We start from the raw sequence: 12,264 nt of genomic DNA on the forward strand, positions 1-12,264 counted from the left end.
AGTAGCACAGCAGGTAGCATACTTGCATTTTGATGTAGAAGGCTATAGGTTCTTCTTCCACAGCATGTAGATTTGTATTTTAAGGAGATGGGGTGCTGCAGTCCTGAGTATGTCCTCCTTTGCATGAAATGCCTAGCAACTATGAACCTGTTTTTCAGCTTGCCACCCATTCCTTATTGCAATATACTAGCTTACCATTTTTTTTTAATGTAGCATGGGCAATTTATAAGGGCAGTAGGCATTGAATTTGTAGATGAAACGCTGAAAAATAAAGTTATTTTCTAACAACGACCTCTTCATTAGTTTCAGATCTCTTTAATGTGGAATTATTCAGATGACGTTTACTTCTGCAGAGATTGTGCATACTGACTGACATTGGTGGATTGTAATGACAGAAGTTTAAGTGGCTACTCTTGTTTATCACAGTAACAGGAAGGATACTGTAATGTCTGTGTCAAGGAATAAGGTCTAAAGCTTTTAGTTAAGCATATAATGAAGTTGTTCACATCACTGATAATAGACCCAGTTTCATATAACTAAGGTTCAACCACACAAAAGCAGAAAACACCCAGAATTTCCCATGCCCACTCAGTAAAACTAATCTTGAGAAAAGAATTAATAATGTGCATATATTAGGGCTATTGGAATTATCTTTAAAAAGATGAACTGATGACTTACAACTGTGTCGATGTTGGGATTATGAAGAAATGCTTGATTAAGCATTAATTAAAAGATAAACATAGTTTAGTCACTGCACACAGTTTAAGTTAAATACAACTATAATGTGTTGTGCATTCAGAGCACAGAATGCCAGCTTTTATTTAAACAGAAACTTGTGTTACTGAGAGCATATCTTGGAAGCCAAAGAACACTAGTGTTATAAACTAATCTGTTTAAATCTGTTTAATTTGAACAGGCTCATGGGACTCAGTTTAGTTTCCTACATGAGAAATACTGAGCTAATGAACACTATTCCCCAGTAGTTGTTTCTAAGTCACTTGTAAATAAATAAAACAAGGGGAAGTAAATTGAGATAAAACCAATACCTTGTCTTTATGGTAGGTAAAAAGAAAAACTCTGTTAGTACCCAAGTAAATAAAATGATTATTAGCAAATAATGAGAAATTATTCCAGTATAGAGAACTGAACAGCCAAGCCTTCTTGATCAGAATTCAAAAGGGCTGCCAGCTGAAAGTTCCCTTGAGTTAACTGCAATGTACATGGGGTATGTAAAAAACTTATCATGGATTCCTAATTAAATCTAGATATCTGTATTCATTGTAGAAGTAAAGCATAAAACAGTATGCACACTGAGAATTTTGGACAGTGTTTATGGCAACTGGGGAGAAATAGCAAGTAATGGGACCCTGTAATGGCTGCGTGGGGGGGCTGTGTGGGCAGAGGGGGTGGGGCTGTGTGGGTAGATGGGGGCTGCATGGGTGGGGCTCTGGGTTTGCACACCCCTGCAAAAAATCCTGCGGGTTACCCTGTACAGCAGACTTGCCTTATTGCACAGGATGTTGGGGTTGCAGATCAGAGGTGCCTTGAATGACCAATAGACAGGGTGTCCATGGTCAATCCTTAGCTTAAGCATACAACATTATCTGCTATACTATACTGCAGTGGACTTTCCTAACCTGGAATTTCCTGACTGACATACAGATGGCATAATGTTAGGCCATTTCCCATATCCAAGGCACACCCAGGTATGATGAACTGCCCATCCTGGTGTGCAAGTAATACCAAAAACTCTTCAGCCTCATTGGGCCACTTCAGTGTTTATGGCCTAACCCGGTTGTGGACCTGTCTGATACAATTTCCCATGACTTTTGCTTTGCACACTGTATTTTATTGATTTATTTATTTATTGATTTATTTATTTAATTGTTTGTTTATATTCATTTATCTGTTCATTAACCAGGTGAACGGCCACGTGCCAAAGCACAAAACAATGTACACACACACATATAATATGTCATATCATGTCATATCATATCAGTAGCCCCTCCTTGAACCTGTTAGAGACCTGTTATAGCTACTCAAATCATTTGGAACCTGCATCACTTCCTGACAGATCTAGTCCCAGTAATGCCTTTCTGTAGCACGTATGCCCAAGAGGTGTATGCTGCATGTGTTGAATGTCTGCAGAAGCACTTCACTCTCCTGGCTAATGAGCTTCTCCAGTTTTACCTCCTTCAAGTGGCCATACCAGTACATGTATACCACTGGGTGAAAAATGTCAGGCAGTGAGTGTTTAAGGTATGTTATAAGATGCACATACCTATGGCCATATGCACCTGTTTATTGGCTGCAGTTAGTGCTATGCACAGCCTACCTCCATTAATGTACTGAAGCCATGGTCACAGCTCCCCATCTCTATGCACCTGTTTATTAATTGCTATAAGTGCTATGCATGGCCTTCTTCCCTCCATTTAAATACATTAAACTTGCCTCAACATATGGCCCTAGAACTCATGTTATTCACCGGACTCCCACTGTATAAAGTGGCCTTTTTATCACTTTTTTATCACTACAGGCAAACAGTGAATTGCCATGTCAGTGTCATGGCTTCACAGTAACACATTCACCATGATATCTACCCCGCTCTTACTGACATCCACCACAAGATTTTTTGTTGTTTCTGAGATACTTTACAAGGCAGTACTTTTTCCTTAATTTCCCAGTCTACATAATATTTAAGGAAGTTACACTATTGCAGGGTTCTGTGATAACAAGCTAGTTTGCACAAAATGGTGTCAATGCTTTATATGGTACTAGCAAAAGCCAGTTAAGGAACAACTACTATGGTAACAAAACCACTTTGTTTCAATGTCTGTGAATTGCTGATGTAGTGCACTGTGCTACATAAACATATTGGCATGACAGTGTAAATGTTAAAGCTATCATGTAGCATGTGACCAGTATATACTCATGCATACAACATGCATAATTCCATAGTGTCACACTGTAGCACTACATCCATTCTTAGGTCTAAGGTGCAGTTCTAGGTATATACATCAGTGCCATAGTGCACTGTCACACTAAGTGCCAAATGATCTACAAATGTGTGTCTGTGTGCATGGGGCTACCATTTCATTCCTAAAGTGGGCAAGAATAGGTAGCCATGGCTACTTCAGTTACTGTAGAAAGCAGCACTCCATCATGGTGTGCCAGGCAGACCAGGATTTACTGTCCATTCTGATGAGGTAGGGAATACCTGTGCCAGAAGCGTATGATGACCTACTGGGGAAAGTAGATGCCTGGGACAAACTTGCTAGTGTAGTCAGTGATTTCCATGTCTTGTGAGCAGTGTGAGCATTCTGATCTGTTTTGGGCATTAGATGTACAGCATCAGGGGTAGGGGAGAGCTTGAAATGAACTGTAAATATTTTTCAGCAGTATTTTCTACTTCTGTCTTAACTGTTGCACATGTATATTTAGGAGCAAATGCTTTTTCTTACTGGCCATAGAAGTGCAACTTTTAAACATGGTTGGATGTGTATATCATGCCCATACCAGTCCACTGTACAACTGTGATTATGTTTATTTCATCTTTCTGCAGGTCTCACTTTGGAAGAGGTGGATTTTCCTGGTTGATGCCTCTGGGACCAAGTTACCAGTGGCCACCAGAACTGCCTCTCAGCAAAGGGACTATGGTTCTCCTGCTGGAAGTGATCTAGAGGAGTTACTGGTTCCCTCTGCGAACACTTTTCAGGAGAGGGACAAAGGCTGAGAGTAGACCAGAGAGAGCTGCCTTGATCTCCCAGCCTCAAATGTGGAGAACATTGGCTGACAAAGTACATTAGCAACTCATTTCCTGCCTTGTTAATATGGAGTGTCTTCAGGTTTGGCTTGTATAGTTGTGAAAGCAGCTGGCCCATCCATTGGACCAATGGGAGAACAACTGGCACTTTAACATCAGCCACTCAGCTGAGTGATACTTGTGTTTGTTACTCTCTGTGCCAGTCTGGCATACAAGTATCACAAGATCCTATCCTATTTCACATGCTGGTGTTTGCCCTGTCTTATGTGTCATTCTCTATTCCTTGTTCTTTGTCCAACTCTTGCCATCACTAATTTTCCACCTTCTGTACATCTGTGTCCATCCACTCTCCTCCTCTCTTCTCCTTTTGTGGAAAAATTTCCCATGTCTGTCTAAGTCTGTGGTCTATGTTTAATGGTCTGCACCTGCTACTTATCATATTCTTTTTATCCCATATACAGCCATCCCTCACTACCTTCCCTAGCTTCCTTTTTTGCAAAATATAAAAAATGCTCTTTCCATACAAACCAAAATACCATTCTTCACCCTCACCTTTCATACCTTATGGTTATCTTTATGTATTTCTTGTTTCTGGCTGTTCCCCTTTTCTTATTTTTTATCTATCTGATTTTCACCCATTTATATGATGAGCTTGATTGTAAAATGGCTACACACACTCACAATGATCTATCCTCAACCACTATGCTGCCCTGTTTTTAATAGATGACATCAAAATATAGCTATACAGTGCTACATTGCTCATGCCAGTGTGAGCTGATTTGACCATACTAGCAAGCCTTCACTGTGATGCTCATTATGGCAGTGATGTGCTCTTCTATAGCATTGCTTTATCCATAGCACAGCGGGTCCGAATGGAGAGATGATAAGTCAGCAAGCAAAGGAGAGTAGTATTGCTGAAACTGAATTCATCCTCAAGTCTTGGTGACTACCTTCATGAGATGGACCCTATTTTTCACAACATCTCACCAAGATAACACTGATGTTTAGACTGCATTTTATATAGTATAGAGCACAGACAAAAGTATGTCAAAAATTAAAAAAGATAATTGGGTGCACAAGACCCAGGATAAAAAAGTGCCCAGTCCTGATAGGCAGACTTCTGCCAGGACTGGAAAAAATCACAGTGTATAATCCTCAAAATGTGGAAGCATTCCTACAATGAGGTCAGGCCAGGCCCAGGGGGAGGATGCCCCACCTGTTGTAGAAGGAAGTAGCAGTCCACAAAAATCACAAAAACTGATAGGCCATAAAAGAACCATAAAGATGATAGAGTGAACTATTGGGGATAAGAAATGAATTATATATCGTTACTATTATGGAAAAAGCCCAGAATTTCCAGACACAAGATATACAAAATGATGTAGAGAGAAATTAGAGGAAAGAAAAATACTTCCACAAGAAAAACTTTCAGAAGGTTCAAATAAAAATGTGTGTTTATTAATATAACAGATTTGTGAAAAATATTACCTAGACCAAGAAACTTTGATCTGTTTGGGAAAAGAAGCATCTGAGGAATTGTGAAAATGTAAACAACAAAACCTAGAGCTTTTTGAAAAGTATAAAAAAGAAAGATGAACATGGTAAAGAAAGAGAGATTTGATATGGTGCAATATTTATGCAAAGTCAAAAGCTAAATTAATCAAAACAGAAAAGGCATCCCTAAAGATATTCAAAGAGAAACACAGGTAAAGGCATCCAGATATGGAAAATTTCACAATAAAAATATCTCAAAGAGGGAATGTAAAAAAGAAAATTAGTAAAGTAGAAGTAAAACAAATAGAAGTTGAAGTCATGGAATGCCTGTGAAGTGAAGAATTTGGTGTTGAAGGTATAACACAGGTTACATCACAGCAGGATGGAAAGAGTCCCCAAAGTAAGGAGAAACAGGAAAATCAGGAGCAGGAGCGGCCTTAGGTCAACTGGTGCCCTAGGCAAAAAGGCACCACGGCACCCCCCACCACACCACCCAGTGCCTCCATCCTGGTCTACCTACACCAAATAACTACTGGAAAAGTACCCCTACTAAAGCGGCACCCTAGGCGGCCGCCTAGGTGGCCTATGCATAAGGCCGGCTATGATCAGGAAACATCTGAAGATGGAATATGGACATGGGAAAGGAAAATAGATTTAATATGGTGTAATATTTATGCAACTAAGAAAGCAAAACTAATCAATACTAAAAGAGCAGCGCCAAAGATATTTAAAGACAAACACAGGCAAAGGAATCCAGACATGGAACACTTTATATTACAAAAAATAAGAAGACAAAGAGGAAAAGCAGAAAATAAGACTAGTAATGGAGAAGTTAAAGAAATAGAAACTGGGATTATGGAGTACCTGCGAAGTGAAGGATTCAGTGTAGAAAATCTAACTCAGAAAGCACCACAGCAGGATAGAGCAATATACATCCAAATTAAGGAGAAACCAGTGAAACAGGAAGCAAATGGTCAGTTGCCATATGAAGATATTTTGGAGCCTCCCACAGGAAACCAGTATAAATGTTCACTTGAAGCTGGACAGCAAGGGAAGGAACAGGAAACTGTAGCAACTTTGGCGGAGTCAGTGATGAGGGGCAATAGGCTAGTGAGTTCCCATATGACAGAGTAATGGATGACACAGGATGAAATTCAAAAGAATATGCCACAGAAAATGGAGAACAAAAAGTGTGCCCTCAGTTTAGAATAAAATGAACTAAGAGAAGAGTTGACTGATTTAATAGAGAGAGATAGACATATTAAGGTCAGTGAGATACATAGACTGCAGAAGGTCAATAATACCCCAAAAGTTAAACGTTTGATAAAACAAATAAACACAGTAATTAGGATTGTCCATAGAGATCTATGTGATATAACAGAAGTAAACAGGATATATTACTGTGCAGCTAAATTAATAACAGATAAAATTATACCACAAGAACACATGGTATTAAGGGAAAGGAAGGGAAGAAATCAAATACCATCATGGAAGTATCGAATAGAGAAAACTCCAAAGCAATTAAGACAAGAAGTGTCACTCTTACAAGAGTATAGAAGAGGGAATAGATCAACAAAAATACTCAGAAAGATCAACGTTATAAAAGCAATGCACAGTATTATAATGGATCAGGATTAATCAAACACTATTCCGTATAATAAGATAAAAATAGCAGCACAGTCAGAAAAACTTACAAGATACACAGATAAATGTAAAGGAAAAGTACAAAATAAGTAATTTGTTCATGACTCAAAAATGTTTTATAGACAATTGGGAAACAAGGTAAATGTAATTGAAAGACCACCAAAAAAATGAAGAAATAGATACATTCTGAAGACGTATTTATGAAGATCCTGTGGAATATAACTAAGATGCAAATGGATAGAAGTAAAATAAATAATAAGTTCAAAAGTACAGCATATGAAACAGGATGAAGTAACAAAGAGAGAGATTGAAACAAAGTTAAGAAAGGCCTCTTATTGGAAAACCCCAGGCACAGATGCGATACCGGATTTCTGGTTAAAAGTATTAGCATCTTTGCCTAAAGATTTAGTCATGAGTAAGAACTATTTATATGCACACCCTGAATAGGAATAGACACCAACCTGGCTAACAGCAGGAAAAACAATGCTCCTACTTAAAAGTGAACCTGCAAGCTACACTAAAAATTATACACCAATAACTTGTCTTCCGGCGATGTATAAGTATGCACTAGAATTGATGCTGACAGTTTATAGTCATTTAGAAGATAACTCAATTATGGCAATAGAACAAAAGGGCAATTAAAGAAAGTCATATGGAAGAAAGGATCATCTGTTGTTAAATAAAGTCATAGTAGAGAACTGTAAAAAGGAAAAGACTCTAAGTATGTCATGGATTAACTACAAAAAAGCATTTGACATTATCCCACATTCATGGATAAAAGAGTGCTTAAAATGTATAATGATAAGTTACATCACAGCAACCATGAAACAGTAGCAAACCACTTCGCAGTTAAACATTGATGAAGGAAAAATTATTATTCCAGGGATAAAAATCCAAAGGAGGATATTCCAAGGTGACTCTGTCACCTTTGCTTTTTTGCTTTGCCCTTAACCCATTAGGCTTTCTGCTTAGATTAGGTCATGGCTATAATTTAGCTCCCAGAAAGCAACAAAGTGTGAATACTTCTCATCTTCTCTTTGTTCATAATTTCAAACTGTATAGCTCATCAGATGAGGAACTGAAAGCACAACTGGAAGCCCTTAAAATCTTTTCAGATGATATAAGAATGTCATTTGGTCTTGATAAATGTGCAAAGGCAACCTTTAAAGCAGAAAAGTTGTAGCAACAAGAAAACATCAGTTTGGGACAAAAATGTGATATAAAAGAACTTGAAAAAGAGGGAGTGTATAAATATTTGGGAATTGATGAAGGATCAACAATAAAACATGAGCAAATGCAAATAAAACTTAGTAAGGAATATTTTAGAAGACTTAAATTAATTCTGAAAACAGCGCTGACATCTAGGAATAAAATTTAAGCTATAAACCAATTTGCTCTCCCTGTCCTAACTTACAGCTTTGGAGTGATTGACTGGCCCCAAAAGATGCTTGATATTTTAGACGGGAAAGAAGGATGGTTCATGCTCATCAAATGATTTATAAAAATCAGTGCATACCAGATTACCCATTTTGAAGGAGGTATGGGCTTCCTTGAAATTGATTACATGTATAGATCTACAAATGTGGGACTGCATACATATCTGCTGACCTCACAAGACCCAAATATACTGAAAGTTTTGAAACATGAGGAGAATAAATCTGACATCCCTTCATAGTCTAGCTGAAGCATATCAGCATCAAGCGAGAATGGAAATCTAACCAGAAATAGATAAAAATCAGGCAGCAAATGAATGTGCCATAAAACGAAAGAAAGAATATAAGTTGAAGGAACACAAGAGAAGGCAAGAAATGTGGAAAATGCATAAATATAGCTGCGAGTATAGAAAACTCCTGGAAGAACCTCGTGTTGATCCAGATCAAAAACAGAAATGGTTAAGGAGAGGCAAATTCAAACCAAAAGGTGAACGATTAATATTGGCGGCCAAAAATAGTAGGCTACATGCACATTGGTTTACAGTATTCATTGAACATGTGGGAGAAACAGAGAGATGTAGGTTTTGTAAAACAGAATTGGAAACAGTAGCACACCTTAATGCTGGTTATGATATACTAATGACAGAAGGCTGTATACTGAAAGGCATAATAATGTGGCAAGACTGTTGCACTGGGGTTTGTGCAAACATTATAATACTGAAGTTGCTGAAAGACACTGGAAACATGAGCCACAAGGCATCATAGAAAATGATGAAATATACATCACATGGAATCACTCGTTACCAACAGTTCAAAAGACAGATGAGAGAAAACCAGATATAGTGGTCCATGAAAAGAAGACAAAAGTTGCACTGATCACTGAAATTGCTACACCCAGTGATTACAGTGTTTTGAGTACAGACAGACACAAAGTCATAAAATATCAGGATTTGCAGGCAGAAACAAAAACAATGTGGAAGAAAGATACCTAGACAGTTCCAATAGTAATAGGAGCAAGGGGTCTTATAAAAACGAATCTATAATCATATTTAAATATGTTACCAATACGTGTACCTCCATATGAATTGCAGAAAGAGTCATTACTGGGCACATTGTGGGTGCTGTGAAGAGCACTTCTAGCTGACATCAAAGACTGAAACAAAAGTAATTTCATGAACTTTAATCATACTTTGACCTAGGAATGGGGTACATTCCTGACATGGTATTAGAAACCCAAAAGATTTTGAGAAATTAAAAAAGAGTGTAGCCTAACACTGCTTTGCTCATTATCACTTTACATCCCTTTAGTTATGTAGACATTTGCTTAGATTACTGATGATATTCAATGTTTAATACACGTCTGATTAACTTTGTGGCTCATTGCGTAGTGACCTCCTCAGAAATGGCCTATGCAGTGCATGTCTATGAATTCTAACTTAAGCATTTAACAAAACATTATGTTAATAAATTATTACCACAACTACTGACCACTGTGTGTACTTGTATGTGTGTGGGGGCTTTTCTTGTCTGATAGAGGTAATTCTAGTCAGAATGTAAAAGATAGGTTCTATAAACCTAGACCATGATGGCCAAGCAGCGGCAATGTTAACTGCAGCATGTAAAATCAATAGCCAGCAGAGCCAAAACTAGGGGTGGTAAAATGGAGCATTCCTCCAGGTGAATGCATTAAGAGTGCTGATGGCAGGCACTGATAATAGGGGTGTAGTACATACACCTGAAGTGTCGCAGCGCTGAGTGTGTTACGATTTAACTGCAGCAAACAGAAATCAGTATTGGTTTCCATTCAATCCTAGCAATAAATACCTTCTAACATTTCTTTTGTATTAACTTAATAAAACAGCAAAATGAATAGCAGAAATGTTCTGTTAATTTAATACAAAAATATAAAAAGGTACAAAGCTTTAGTGTTTCCCCTTTATCAGTGAATGTAATTATACATTGTTAGAAAGTATTTAAATACAAAACACATGAAACAGCCTACCAATCACATACAAGATGTAATAAAGCCATCAATTAGTCAGTGTAATGACATTTGCTTCCTTTGCAATACTGGTTTTAGGCTTACTGCCCCATTCAAACCAGGTATTTTTTCAGTATTCAATTTTAAAATCCATTTTAATTCTACATTCTCTAACTTGTTTATGTCCCCACCCCTTATGTTTTTATACAATACATTAATTACCCTGAACTTAAACTTATGTAAATTGCCTTGGTCCATAACATGCTTAGCTGAAGTGATTGCTGATTTGTGTTCTATAATATGTTCTTTTAAGGATCTTGAATATTTTCTACATAGAACACTGAACAAATTGTACATGTTACAAAATAAACTATATGTGTTGAATGGCAATATGCCAATATATCAAAGACAAAGTCTTTTTTAGTAACACAATGCTTAAATGTTATCTCATTTATAGTATCTTTACAGTAGCTACAATTCAAGCAAGGAAATGTGCCTTTCTTAGGGGTTTTCTTTTGTTCATTTTTTTAATAAATTCTTATAACATAATCTGCTTTTAAGATTTTTCTCCTTTCTATAGGCAAATCAAGGGAATTCATCCACTATTTCTTTCATTTCTGGTTGAGTTAATAAAATATTCCAGTATTTCTTAATGAACCTCTCTGTATCCTGAGTTCTGTTATAAGAGAGTACATATCTCAGTTTTGGACATGTATGTTCTTGCGTCTCTAGATTAGCTTCCATATGTTCATCAGTCATCCTAAAATATGGTGCGGTATCATGGTTCCTCCCCTTCATCACCTCTTCTGTTATTTTATTTATCATATTCAATTTATATCCCCTTTCCATAAATTCCTGGGCCATTTCATCTATTTGCAGTCTGCTAGTGACCTCATCAGTGTTCAACCTACTCACTCTACAAAGCTGACGTTTAACTGTTCCTTTGAAAACATGAGGTGCATGCATACTTGTTGTGTGTATATCTATTGGCATGAACATCTTTCTTATGTACACTCGTTTTTATATTGTCATCTTTGTTCTCTAATTTTACATCCAAATAATTAATCTTATACTTAGAACATTCCATTGTAAAATGCAGAAAATTAGTACAGCTATTTAAATATTCTACACATTCCTTTAATTGCATTTCATCCCCTTTCCAAAGTAAAAAACAATCATCTACAAAGCATTTATAGAAAAGTACATTGAAGTTAGTAAATCCTTCACCATTATAAATAAATTCTCCCAATTACTCAAAACCAAATTGGCATAAGAGTTAGCCATGGGTGTGCCCATGGCTACACCTGAAATTTGTAAGTAAGGTTGTCCATCAAACAAGAAGATATTATTATATAAAATAACTTCGATGATAAGACAAATATTTTCTATATTATCATGCAACATATCAGTTTCTCCAGTCAGAAATTCTCGTATTGCTCCTATACCATAAGAATTGGGAATCAATGTAATAAATGAATTAATATCTAAGCATACAAATAGGAATTCCGTATCCTGTGATTCCTTTGAACAAATGGCCAACTGTGTCAAAAAAATCAGCTGAATCCTTAATATAAATTCTACATATACTTGGATATTTACTTAAAATGCTTTGTATGTAAATAGACAATGGCTCTGTTATCCAGCCCCTACCCGAGACTATCAGTGTCATAGGGAGGTTGGATAAGGATTTCTGCAATTTCGGGAGTCCATATATAAAAGTTATTATAGGACAAGGCACTGTGGAAAAAAAAGTTGAATAGTTCCAGGGTAATATCATGTTGTAATTACATTTCATAAATAAACATATTTATATCCGAGATAGATTTTCTTATATGACTAAAATCAATACTACAGGATGTTTTATCATCTTTCAAAAAGTTTTGCATACATTCCATATAGTTACATCTATTAAACAGAATGGTTGCCTTTCCTTATCTGCTTGTTTAAAA

Source organism: Protopterus annectens, chromosome 5.part0, assembly GCF_019279795.1.
Source record: "Protopterus annectens isolate FY-2018-M chromosome 5.part0, PAN1.0, whole genome shotgun sequence".
NCBI lineage: Eukaryota > Metazoa > Chordata > Ceratodontiformes > Protopteridae > Protopterus > Protopterus annectens.